The 14,932-nt window shown below is 32.3% G+C and overlaps 1 protein-coding gene across 3 annotated transcripts in view; it reads left to right on the plus strand.

Annotated features, from left to right (window-relative positions):
- foxo (forkhead box, sub-group O) overlaps positions 1-14,932 on the plus strand; it is a 296,218-nt gene that overhangs the window by 192,216 nt on the left and 89,070 nt on the right. The window contains exon 8 of one of the 3 annotated variants that reach the window (XR_011174223.1): positions 13,790-13,980. The exons of the other annotated variants lie outside the window; for them this stretch is intronic. The gene's annotated coding sequence lies outside the window, so the exon portion shown is untranslated. Of the gene's footprint in view, positions 1-13,789; positions 13,981-14,932 lie in introns of those variants that run through there. 3 annotated transcript variants of the gene reach the window in all.

Consider the following 14,932-nt stretch of genomic DNA (forward strand, 5'->3'; position numbering starts at 1 on the left):
ATTCGAGAATGTATGTACAAGTTATAAGACATTTACTGCAAACATACATTTAATAAAAAGTTATTGTATATCCACTACTAATAGTGGCATTAAACATACAATTACTGATAAAAGTAGTCTCACTAAATATTATGGCTTATTGATATAGTGAGTACTTGACTGTTCAAATACATACTTTGATAGTCTTTGCGAAGTATATTTCAATGAATATATTATGTCTCCTAACTTCTGCGTATATGCATTTTCAAATACGCCTCTGATTTTACCAATATAATCACCATAGTCGTGTCTCGTTATACTACTAGTGAAATTTCAAAGTGTTTTGTATAATATATACATCAAAAGTTTCTAAAAGTGTACAAACACCTCCGTGACTTTGTATGATGTATGATGTAAAGATACTTGTAAGGCGTAATTCTTTTGTATGGAGTTGTGTTAAAGCGTGTATTAGAGGTAAAGGGAAGTGCTGTAACCCCATAGGAGAGACAATAAAGGGGAAAGTCCCTATTATTTGATTATAAAGAAAGTTTCTATTTTTCAACAAATGTATCATTTATCTTCCTAGAAAATGATAATGCATAATTTCTAGTATTCTTCTATAGATATATTATTAATTAGTTGCAAAAACGATTACTAAATAATGTAGATATCGCAATTTAAGAACTTTAATCTTAAAACTTTGTATAAATCCAACATTAGCTTTACTTCAGCTAGTAAATATTTAACTTACTTTTTCGTCTCGCTTAAATTTTACTAAATAATACGTTGCTCCAAATCAAAAAAAAAAAAAAAAACGCAAGAGATATATAAATCATATGAAAATAAAGTGTGTGTCTTCTCTTATTAAATAAAACAAATATAACTTATAAATTACTCATCTCCATAATATTAGACACATGGAGCTCATTCTTCATGTCTTCCTATCAAGGCAATTTAATTATCACTGGATACTCTGAATTTAATAAGAAGCGAGAATGCTTTATAAAAGAACAGGATACTTTGAGAAATACCATGGAAGTTTCCAAAACTTAGGATTCATTCTATTCCTTCTATCCATACAGTTCGCTCAATCGTTGGCGATTAATCAGTGATTCAAGATTAAGAGCGTGATGTCTGAGGAAAGGTGGTTAAACACATGGGGTGCGAAAAATACGGCTGATTTTCGCTAACGATTTGTACTCTGGGCTCCAGTCAGCTAGGTTCATCGAGAATACTGAAATGAAAAAAAAGGTGAAAAAGAGCCAACGAATTGTAATTCTGATTTGCGAATATCGAGCACTAATAAGTTGATTCGCGTTAATCGGGCTGGTTTTAAACGAGCGTTCGTATAATTCCGAAAATCATGACACATTGGGGGCTTATGTTACGATCGACTCTGCCGCTTTTTACTCGGAACACGTACGCTGATTGCGCATCGGAATTTGTTGCGATTTTGTTTTTGTAACCCACCGTGATTTCGTCGCGCATAGAGGCGCGAAAACGCGCCAGTATTGTTCGTTGACACGTAAAATAGGAGGATTAAAAACTCATTTTTCTGCATAACCATCCTTTTCTCTTACTGATTAGAGAGAAGAAAGGTATAACATGATTTCTTGATGAAATCGTTTCTTGTTACTCGCCGCTATGCGTTAACACAATTTTTTATTCGGTCGATACACGTGCCGCCTTTTAATCTCCGACATGCACAAGTGTGCGGTGTAATTATAGCATTCTGTGTCTGCTTGTCGCGTTAATGGATACGAAAGTAATGTTCTCGCCATCCTTTTGTTTAGGAACAATACTTTGCTGTGCAGACTTTGCCTGTGTTAAAGAAGCAGAACATGACCTGCCTTCTTTTTCTACTGCTATCCTAAAAGATTACTTTTTCTCCTTATTCAAAGATTAACTTTGCATAAACAACATGGTTATTAGTGGCGGAAAGAGGTACCATTAAATATTTTTTAAAAGATTTTAAATTGTGAACTTTATCACTTATATCGCGTTGTATGTCATTTTTAATCCTTTTGGTGCTCACTGAAAGGGGAGAGTCTAGAAAAAAATTTATATTAAGATGAGGAAGTATGGTAAAAAAGAATCTAATTTTTTTTTAATTGGTATTATATATAAGTACTTTTATTATGGATAAGATGAAAATATTTATATGAATATACTGTATACCTACTTTTAGTAGTTTTTTTTTTTCCTATACAGCCGAACGTTATTACATTACATCCTGAAAGAAGTATTCTCTGATTCGTGGTCATTTAATATCCGCTTTAGAACAAATGAAGAACACGTTGAATTTATCCATATAAAGTATAAAACTGAGTGAAGAATATAGAAACTACCTCCCCTGAATTTGTTGGTGGTAAGGACATCTCTTCGGCTATCTGCCTTAATGTATAAGTTTACCCGTTTTCGGAAGGATTTTTCTACTCTGTTCAGTGTTGTAGCTGATAGATTTTGGTACGTATAAACAATCCTACGTCTCATATCTTCAAGTGTTGTTGGCTCAACCTGATAAATATGATTCTTTAAATAGCCCCATATAAAACAATCTACCAAATGAAAACGGATAAACTTGCGCACTAATGAGAATGTGATCGAGATGATCTCAATGGCCGAGAATTCAAATAGCTATTACAATAGAAACCATATCAGTGCAGTGAAACACACACATGCAAGCAAAATCTGCTCTCTTTAGAGCCAATATGATGTACAAGGTTCGAACGCGTAATCATTTTGCAATGTATTGTTGCCCTAATGCCGGCGGTATTTCAAATTTGTATTTAGGTAGAGTTTTACAAATATACGACGTCAACCGTAAGATGATGTATTATACTTAAAAATATAGGTTCCAATTTAAAAATTCAAAGTTACTCTATGAAAGATTTTAGTGTCATCACAAGGTCAAATACGTGAAAGTACAATCTGTGCCGCTCAATGTGCTACAACTATCGTTTAAAACAATTTATTATATTTCTCATATTTTCCGAGATATCTGCTTTGGAAGATTCAAATGTGACATCCTGTTTATTGATATAGCGTTACTTGCACTCATATTTGGCCATTGTTTAAAACAGAATAACTTTTTTAAAAATTGGACCAAACGGTTCCAGCTTCTTTGAGAAGTTAAAAGGTTTAGTTTACTAGACCATGTGTAAGAATAATTGTGAAAAAACCATAATTAGTCGGAATCGTAAAGAAAATAGTAAAGATAATAGTAAAAATAATAGTAAAGAAAAATTACATTTTACAACCTTTTTATTTGAACCTGTAAATTTAAACAATACGTTTTGTAGACTAATATTAGTTGCATACATACTGAAAATTTCATCGAAATCGGTTGGTACAGAAACAAGCGACAGGTATCGAAATATGTAAGAATTTAAATTTATTACAGTTATAAGCCGAAAGTCGTGAAAAACTACAATTTTCAGCATTTTTAATACTCTAGTTCATAACAACGTTAACCGATTTCGATGAGATTTCCAACATATAAGTATATAATTGACATAAATCCACAAAACGTATTGTTTGAATTTATGAAAATTTAATCGCAGACAGATACAAACTTTGTAAAAAGACAATCTTTATTATTTTGTTTGCGATTCCGACCGATTGCAATTTTAATTTTCTCAACTTTTTTTTCATACATGATCCAGTAAACTAATCTATCTAACTTCTTAAAAGAACTGAAGTCGTTTGGTCTAATGTTAAAAAAGTTATAGTATTTTAAACAGTGGAAGAATATGAGTGTAAGTAACTTTATGTATGTATATATTCTGTACATGAAAGGTGCGGTTGGAAGTTATGTCAAGGGGACACTAAATGATTTCTTATAAAAATATATCTTATATGTAAAAGATATAAAATCAAATTTTTTCGTTCGAAGATTGATTTTTGTAAAAGTCGAGTTTAAAAGTTTATCAAGTATACTTGAACATGGCTAATTGGGCGGACTGGATAGGACTAAGTAATCGACTGAAGGTTATTGTACGTGTGAGAATAGATGGCAAATGTAGAATAAAATGTTTTCATAAGATTTGTTTCCGACAAAAATAAATTTGACAATTTACTATACGCATGTACTAAGCCGATTCTTAACAAAACATATTCAAACTCTATTTTCATGAAAATGAAGCTCTAAACGGGAAAATTTTATTCTACATTTTTTATTTATTTTCTTATCTACAATAACATCCTATTAATTGTTTACTCATATCCAGCCGGTAGTTAGTCAAGTATAAGCATACTTAACAAATGTTCAAATTTCAATTTCTCAAAAACTAAATTTCAGAGGAAAAAAATGTTGTTCTATATTTTTTTCTTAGTTTTTTTCATAAGGAATCACCTCGTGCCCGCTTCTACATAACCTTCGGCCGCATCTTGTATGTGAGGAAGAACTGCCTGTTTCCATTGTTTCCCATATAATCGCTAGTTTATTTTCGTCTTTCTTATCAGTTTATCCATAAATAAGTCACTATAGGTGGTAATTATTATGAAACTTTGGTAAGTTATAACAATGATTAAAATTAAGAAAATGTGTCTTTCGCGATTTGTAAACCGCGTGGACATGTTAAATTATGAATGTAGGTGTGAAATAATATTACGAAGGATAATGATAGAAAACTGAAACGGATGTAGTACTCATTCAAGTGTGAACACAAAATAATAACAAAGAATAATAAAGCATTAGCACTGATCCTGTACACTATATAAAATATACATTAAATAAAATCTACATTTAATAAAAATATTGTAAGGTTAATTTTTAAATATTTTAATATCTATATTAAGTAAAGAAACATGTTTCACAAAATTAAGGATTAATTATTTTGAGTATTAAATTATAATATCGATAGATTATTTGACTATTTGTATCCTAAAGTTAACATATTGGAAGTGAATTCGATTTATACCAAAACTAAGTTGTATCAATATACTTTTTTTACCTAATAATACGTAATACTTTTACACACGAATTTTAAACGTCGCATATAATATTACAAAAGTGCCATTATTCTAATTGAACGTGTTACAGCTTTCGCAGTATTCGCCCTCGTGATCCGTATTATACGCTCTCGTTTCGTATATTTCAAAAATTATTTGCGCAGTTAATTCTGAATATATTTATTCAGGTATAATATTGGAATAAAAAATTATTCGATCGAAGACAAATAACGAAAGAACTAAAATAAACAAATTATTTTTCCTGTCGCATACGTTTCAGTAGATTTTGATTAAAAAGAATAATTTAAGATTTGAGTTATCGTGTTGAAATGATTGCATTCAAAAAATGATTAAGCTTTGAATACAATACAGTTTAATTCACTGCATGAAAATAAATTGAAAATGTGGTATGATTTTATTTGTTGCTTTGTCTTCGAATAAAAGCGGATGCATCTTAGGATATCGTTCGTTATATTTGATTCGAACGAATACGAACGGCTTTTCTATGATTTATCTACGATTTTATATCTAATAACATGTTACACATAACATAGCATTAGTATGAAAAAGTTAATACTTATAAAATTTCAGATCTTGGAGCTATTTCAATCTTATTTTACATATATTTGGATTTTTTATTTTGTCCTCGTGAAAATGATTTTATTTAACTATTTTTCAAGCTAATTATGTTTTAAGGATAAAAGTAATTATGAGTAAAATGAATGATTATATGTAAAACCATTGAATACTTTTACTCATCTAATATAGTTCATAATTAAATTTTGTCAAGAAAATACATATATCGATATAAAGTGATATATAGTACAATAGAATTCAATTTATCTAAACAAAATTTTAGTTAATAGCCGATTTACAGAATTTTTGCTGGATGAATTCGTTTCTCTGAACCTGAACTCCTGTTATGTGAACGAAAAATTGTAGGTAGTGGGGATAATTAGTGAGCCCCTATTATATGAATTCCAATTATATGAATTGTTTGGACAAATTCAGATAAATGGAGTTCGACTGTATAAGAAAGAGAAAGAAAGTGAAAGGAAAGAGTATTGTTTATTGTTAAATAAAATTTTACAACCGTTAGGTAATTGATTTACCGTGATTTAGAAACCAAAATTTCGTTTATCATATTACTATCCTTCTGAAGTAACAGAACAGGAAAAGCAATTTGCTAAAAGTTTCGTTTCAGTGATGAAAAGTCGTAGGCAGTTCTGAGTGTTCAGCTTTTTTAGGAATTCATTGAAACTTGGCCACAAGTGCTATTTGACTCAACGATATTAATGCATATTGCATTAATGTATTAGGCATTCTTAAAATAACGCATTAACTTATGGTTTTAATTTAAAAGTTTAGCAATTTCTAGGCGCAGTTCGTGCTTTCATAATGCAATGCAATTTATTCGGTTATAGCAATGGATGCGAATTCATATTTGTTTAATGTATACATTATTTTAGTGGTCGAATTTGCAATGTCTTTAGGAAAGGAGTGATTCCTTGAACATTAATTTGCAATTCTAAAAATTAACCAAATAAATTAACATTGTATCTTTTAGTATATAATTTCCAGTACCAGAAAATAAAATAGAAACACGTTGCAAAATAAAAAAATGATATAACAAAAAGCGAAATAAGAAAATAATGTAAGAAGTTAGAAATATAACATTATGTTTATTAATACTAAAAATGTAGATGCGAATGTCAAGTTATTATTAAATAATATTATATTAGTAAATGCATTATAATACACATAGAATACACATAGAATTCACAGCATAACTTATATATATGATCAGATTAATTCATTCGATATTTTTGTAAAACAGAAAAATATATTTCAAATGTTAATCCTGGTTAAAAATAAATCCCTTTCTTTATCTTGTAACCCACATAAAAGGAAAGTTATTAACATTAACATTGCATTAACAAAGGTTATTAACATTACAGTTTAAAACACATTTATACGTCTATTTCTCTTCACAATCATAATCGTCCTGCATACCCCATATTTACAATTCACTTCTGTAGTCATTGTACAATACATCAAAAAACACATTTGCAAATTCTAGACCAATGAAGATATCTAAAATCCATCTTAGAAATAAACTTAGTTACATACAAAAAGGTCAAGTACTATATTATTGTTATACAAATACAAACGGTTTCTTTCTGTGAAATATTATAATATTCAAAAATTAAACTTATAAGAATCTTTCTCATAAAAACATCCTCATTTGACTTATCAAAGTATAACTTAAGTTGGAAATTTCTAGTAGTCCATATAAATCACAGACACTAGCCCGCAAAAGTTTCTGAACATTTACCATAAAAAGCCTTCACCTCCATATTGGAGATGTTACATAAAACGTTTTCAAATTTCAATAGCGCTATAATGTGACAGGACTGTCATGATGACATTGTCGGGTTAAACCAAACTGTGACAAAAGCAAACCTGAAATTATAAGATATTTAGTGCAAACATATATAGTCAATCCTTCTATAACACGGTTAATTCGTTCCGTGTTGTGTCAAAACCGTGTTATAAAAATATCAAGTTATAGGATTACTGTATTGAGGAATGTAAATAATAAGTGTAAATGTGGTTTCACTTGAAATTATGAATAATAATATTGGAAATTATTAATGTAATAAATAGTTGCCTGTTTAAATACTTTTGTGATCTTTGCGAAATGTATACCTGCACTAGGTATCTTGAAATTCCTGTATATTTTCTCAGATTTATTTCAAACTTTACCAATTTAATTACGATAGCCAAACCCCGCAGCCGTGCTAATAAAATTTAAAAATGTTTCATATAGCACATGTAATATAGTATATTCATAAAAGATGCATATAAGTGTTCGAGCTTATTTTCACACGCTTGTATACATTTCGTTGTATTCTAAGTAAATGTGATTCGTCAAACGAAAGTTGCACTGTCTAAAGAAGGAAAAATAAAACAAAGAAGAAAAAAGGGAAATAGGAAGTTGAATAGCCAAAACTGCGTTATCATGCCGATTGTAACACATGTTTCATCACTGCCGTGTTCTGTCTGGAAAAATATGGTGATACATAGACGCATGCGGAATCGCGTTCATTTTTCTGAACTCTACGGCAGATTCGGCAAACCAGAAGAGGCTACTTTGTTGCCTCTACGAACGTGGATAGTATTTACACGGATGAATATCGGACCGGATAGATATTAGCTTTCAGCAAAATATTTTTCAGCAGTGGACGTGGCGAAAAAACACACTACCCCCCCTCTGTTACGCCCTGGCATATTAGCGCCTCCGGCATTCCTACAGTTTGTTCGGTGTATGAAACGCGAATGCCGTTTTCCGTTAGTTCCGGATCGATGTTCTTTTTGCATTGTTCGTTTTTGTTTTCCTGCGTTTGACTCAACTTCATAACTATTCGCAGCTTAGCTTGTCGTGCCGACAAATTTATCCTCTCTCTGGTTACAGATTAAATTCGCGGGGCTCGCCTGACCCACTGGATCCCGTAATCTTTTCTTTTCTTCGGTAATCACAGGCAAATCAACTCTTAGAGTACAAACTGCGAAGTACACTGACAAAGCGGAACGGAAAGACCTTGTTGGCAAAAGGGCACAGTTTCATTTCTTGCGACCCTTGTTAATATCGTAAAAATTTTTCATACAGCACCATTTCATTTATCGCTTCGTGTGTAGGATAAAATTTGAAGTTAGGAAAATCAATGTCTATACGACCGTTCTGATTATTTTCTGATACATGCTGGCGATTGTATTGAGAACATTTTAGGCGATGAGGAGTGAAATTATTTTGCTGGGTGAAATTCGGGAATGATTTAAATGATTTGTCATGTTTCACTTTTCTTAAAAATTTTTTAAGCTGTGGGATATATGATGTAGGATCGTTTGATTATCTCATTGGGCAGTGTCTGGGTTTGAGTCTGTTGCTAGCAATATTAAATTACTGTGTAATGGGCAGGTCGTTTGGGTATTATACTTTCCGTAATCTAAATTTAATGTGTACGGGTTGCTAGATAGGCTATTTAAATGATTTTCCAGTCAAGCTTTAAATTTGTTTACAAAGCATTCTATTTCTTCTTTGACTGTTTTAATACCTAGGTCTTTTCTGAGGTCATCGTTACGAACATACCACGAGGCATTCATAGATGTACAAAGTATTATCGACTGCAGTGATTCTACTTTTTTAATGTGGCTATCAACTGTTGTTCGAAGTCCTCGATGGGTTTTATGACAACCTTGATATTAATAGTTTGTTTTTAGAATTTAGCTGCGAGTGTCTCTTTGTAAGCCAATACACATGTTCTCTTGTTGTTTTCATTTGCTCTATCTTCTTTTGTATGTACTGTTTACATGTCAGTCTCTTACCTAGGTATGTATATTCCGAGATATTTTACTACTTTCGATTATGGTATATTCTTATCGTTTAGCGTAGCCGAAGGGTATCTGCTTTTTCAATATGAATGTGATATGGTCAGATTTTTCCTTCTTAACTTTTATCTTCCATCTTTTAAAATATTCTTGTATCTTATCCAGTGTGTCGTGAAGTATTATTGATGCTGTTGTTGCGCTTTCGCAGAGTGCTAAGATGGACGTGTCGTCAGAAAATATTGAGAGACTAGTTTCATGGGTACTAGACATATCTGCGTATATATGGTATATTCAGAATTGGTCTTAGCACTCTGCCTTGAAGAATCCCTGTTACTACTTCCGTCTTGGATTTTTACTATGAAGGTTCTATTGGTTAAGTACGATTTGAGTAGGCAGTAGTAGGGCAGTGGGAAGTTATTTTGTATAGTAAATCTTGATGTCAGATCGTATAGGTTTTTCGATGTCAAGGAATACTGCTATACAGTACATTTTATTCTCCACACCTGCCAAGATATTATTAACTCCGAGCACTTGTTGAGTTGTAGCATGAGTAATAAATTTCTTTTCTGCTGCCATTGTTTTCAGTCTTTTGTGGATGATTTTTTCTAGAATTTTAGATATGATTGATAGGAGTCAAATTAGTTGAGGAGTGAATGTGTCTTTTTCACATTGTAGATCTTTTTCAGGTTTTTGTAGCATTAAAGATGGAAATATTATACACATTATACTATAAGGAAACAACAGTCTTTATTCAAACTAGCAATAATAATAAGATTCTTTTTTATCTATTGTACGAAAACACTGCTTTTTTCGTACTCTTAATCTTTAATTTTGCACAATTATATCTAAACTAAATCATTGTATTTATAGTGAATCCTAATTTCATATTTTAGGAATAAAGAAACTGGCATGCATATGTATAAGCATTAAATATTATCGAGCGTTCCTGTTATTAAAGGAGTTCACTATCCTCAGCTTATTAATTATTTAGCTATTAATTTTTTTCTAAACATACGTTTGCAATAAGTATTTTGTAATTCCTATATACATTTCCAGATTGGTGTCAAATTTTAGAAATATAATCGTGATCGTCGTGTCTCATTGTAGTGAAATTTCAAAGTGTTATATTTAACACGTACAATATGAGCACAAAAATGTTCTGTCATCAAATACTTTGATGAATCAGTGTATATGTATTATTTCTAGTCGGTCCATGCTTCAAAGCAAATTTCATTCCTTACAATATTATCGGTGCACTAGTACGGTGCACAAACGTGAATTGAAGCAGTGTTGTTATGAATCGATAAAAATCGGTGATTCTTCACAGTGGATAGGTACAAGGGGAGGCGGGTCGAAGGTGTACAGACGTTCAAGTGGGGCAAAAGGGAACCACTTAGCCGAAACTGCAGGAGTCTGGAAGTCAGCAGCTATTCGGCAGACGTCACTGGCGCCAGCAGACTACCTTAAACCTCCCCTTTGTACCCCTACTCCTACGCCGACAATCTCATTCCCCAAAAGCGTCGCAAGAATTATAAAGTTGGTGGAGGAGAGCTCCGGGGGACTTCTTCCCTCACCACCTATCCTTGTTAGACAACCTCCTTCCTCTGCGTCTCTCTGCCCCGCGTCCTTTACCTACGCGCCACTTCGACCTAGCGACTCCATTTCTCTCCTGTTCTCTCTCCCTCTCTCTCCGCCCCCTCTCTCCCTCTCTCTCTGTTTTCCCGTTCTTTCCACTGTGTCTCCGTCTCGTCTCCGCTCTCGATGTTTCTCTTTTTTCGATATCTATCTTTGTCTTTACATATCTCATTCCAACTGGCTCCACACTCCTGCTCTGTCCTTTCGTCTTGCTCTTTTTCACCGAGCATGCTCTTTTTGCTCCCACTTCGAACTTTCCAACGCGAGGAAAATTGGTCGACGCTTCGTTTCGGATTGTCGGTCGCGAGTCACGTCAGGATCCGAAATCTGTTAACCGTTAACGCGACGCCGCAGGAAGTCGTTCAATTAGACTCATGTACCGCGTGATTTCGAAATAACGCTACATCGTTCGATCGTTCACCGAAACTTTCAGCTTCTTCTAATGACCAATCACTGTGTGCAATTTTCTATGCAGCCTCTCGATCGCTACAAACCGATCGTTCTTTCCTTGTTCCAAGCTGTTGAACAACGATTGCCTGCTACTCTTCGGATTCATGTCGATGAATCCTCATCTGACACGTTCTTTACATGCTTTTTCGTTTTGTGATGTTTTTAGTTTTAAATTTTGGTTAATTATATATGTCTTATTCGATCTTGGAATTAATTGAATTCTCATTCACACCCCGTGTTACGAGATCTTCCAGCGTATCGTTGCAACATTGCAACCTTTCATTCATGATTCTTCTTCTCTTTTTCTTTTCCTTCTCATTCATATTGCGTCTACATAAGGGGAATTACTGGCTGTAAGAACAGTCATTAACAGTAACGAAAATTTCTTCTTCAACATAATGATGTTTCAAATATAAAAGAAAATATAAAGGCATAACGATAAAACAAAAAACAATATATTTTTGAATAGGCATTTCACATTATATTCATTTACACACTTACTATACTATCAAAAGCATGATTTATTGTAAATGATTTGTGGGGGCAAAAGTTGCCTATAATTTCTAATAATCAAATGAGGATTTGTATGAAACCGCTAAATGCATTTACGATACAATAGATCTGATTGTGATTATTGATTTAATAGAACATCTGACGCATCTAATTTTGAACATTCGGCAAAGGTCTTTAAGTTAATTTAAATGTAATCGATTGATTCTACATATTCTTAGTTTCCAGCGTACTGATTTCTTCCTTTATATAATCTGTACTTTTCTATTGCCTCGTTATATAAGCAGAGTATTCTGTTATTAACCTTAATCTTTCTGGTAGATGATCTAACTGTATACTATAAAATTTCTGTGGAATGAAAGCATCGAGAAATATATATAATTACATATTTTAGTTCAAACCATACTAAGCAATTGTTCATAATATAAATGAAACTTTTTTATTAATTTTAATTTTTTATTAATTTGCTATTAGTTCACCATACGCGTTGAATTTTAAGTAAATATTGTTAATTATTTCAGCCTTCAAAAATTATATATGCTATAACTGATTATTTAATCTTTACATTGCTGCGATATTTCAATAGAAAATAGTTAACTGATTATATAATAAATGCTATTATTATTAAAAAGAACAACAACTCAATTTTTTCTAATAGTTACATGTTTCTCGATGTAGTTTTATCATTTACATTTCATCATTTCTGGTATTTTTCAATGAAATTTTGAATTTCTTATATAAGACGGAGGAATCAGGAAATATACGAATGTTAACATAGTTACTTTAGTTCAAGAATTTTGAACAACTTTTTGATAATATAATTTAATGTACAATAATTTAAGAAAACATAATTTAAGAAAAAACTTACAGCTTCCTCTAAATAGTAGTTTTATCATTCACAATTCATATTATTATCATCATATTTCAAAACAACATTTAAATGCCATACCGGAATTACTCTTCCCTAAAAAGTATGTACCTCCTTTAATGTATCTTCCTGGTTGCAATTAGATCTTCGCACTTATCTATTTATCGTACGCGTTCTACGCCGTATAAAAACATTGTTTCCCGTTGAAGGAATCTTCGATCGGCTTCGATAAAAAACCCCTCAGTTGATATACCCCTTAAAGAATGCATGACAAGTGAACCACAACTTAACCCTATTGCATCCCTTAGGTAGAACATTTCTTAAGTGCATGATTTCTCATTTCAATTGTATTCTAAAGTTCTCTTAATGTATTACATACTAAACACATTCATGATTTATCTGAATCATAGTTTATCACATAATTCATAATACTCTATTAAGTAATATAAGTAAAGACTATTTAGAATGAACTCACTAAGTCTGAATTAAAAATGATATGTAATAATGATTTTGTGTCATAATCTTGTTAATGAAATATACACATTGATAATTTTCTGCTTTTCAAACAAATAATTACAGGCTATCACCGGAGGAACTCATGTTAATTATATCAGGAGAAAAATTCCATTCTACTAATTTCTTTTTATTTTAGAAAGCAGAAAAGTCAAATAAATGTAATTTTTATTATCATTATATTTAATATTAGGCTAAAAACAAAAAGATTAGCAACATTGCAATGGTATTATTACAGGACGATGATATTAAGGTAAAATTCGCATAACATGAAATTTCACCTGTGATAAAAATTAAGATAGTATGCAATGCACTAAAACATTGAATGTCTTTTTCCCAGTTAAAACTAAAGTGATTTGGAATTTGTCATATTCGATGACTGAAAAATGGTTTACCCCTTATGTTGGAATACCAGTTATGAGGACACGATTTCCTCAACGCCATGTAAGTCTTCTAAATCCTTTGCATTCAGAAATTTTCTTTTTTTTTCAGAAATATTCTCACCTGATAAATTCCACAATAAATTACACGTCAAATGTGAAAATTATATGATAACAACAACTCAAGCAGTGAACCAACAGCTATCGTGATCATTTCAATTAATTTATAACACATTTCACTGTACAAGTTATCAATTTTTTGTAGTTAAAGTCAAAAAGGATGAATTCCTCCCGTAACTACTCTTTCGCATCATCGTCGAAATACTGAAAATGTAAACGCGCATTTGCATTTAATACATTTATCTATATATATATGAGCCTCTAAAAAAAAACAATATAAGTATCACTTACTTCCATAAGTTCATTTATTTCAAGATAATATAAATGATAGCAAATTCTAAGATAAATTTAAAAAAATAGTATTTGCAACGTCGTTATCTTTTTCTGTCTTTTAATTTATAGAATTAATTAGTGTGCTTTCTAAACAAATAATGTAATAATATATAACATAATATATAAAATAGTGTAATAATAATATAACAAACGGAAATTGTTTCGTTCTTATATAATTCGGTTCTCAAACATTGAGCTGATGGCAGGAGGTATTAAGTGGAATGGATTAAAGGGTTGCAACCCATGAGGCAATGGCGATCCTGAAGAACCGGTGAATGTAACAGCAAGAGGACGATAACTCAAGCAAACCGGTAGTAACGATAGAACTACGTTACAGCCCCAGGGAGAAAAAACTTTTGATTTACTTCTGCGCAACGTTTGGTCATGTGCCCGTGTCCCATATATACGGTAAAGGACTGTTAACCCACTTCTGGTCGAGCTACAACGCGATACAGTCTGTATCGATCAGTCGATCACGTTCCTCTTTTCGCGTCTAGATAACCGACCAGTACCTCTTTCGTCGCTAGAAATGTCCGCCAAGGTAGGCTCCCTCTCAATACTCGTTTCTCCGCACCTTCTAACACTACCTTCTGTACCTGTTCCCCTATGTCCCCTGTGGGAGTGGTACTCGAACCAGGCGACCTCGACGATTCCTCCGTAATGCCAATAAGGAATGCCGGCAAGCACGCATTCTTGTCGACAGAAAATGTCGTGATCCGCCTGACCTGGTGGAAAAAAGCCTCGATTAAATCGAAACGGAAGAGAGGCGCAGAGATTGTACAAACGACCGAGTATGTGCGTT

Source organism: Bombus flavifrons, chromosome 1, assembly GCF_040668555.2.
Source record: "Bombus flavifrons isolate JBK064 chromosome 1, iyBomFlav1_principal, whole genome shotgun sequence".
NCBI lineage: Eukaryota > Metazoa > Arthropoda > Insecta > Hymenoptera > Apidae > Bombus > Bombus flavifrons.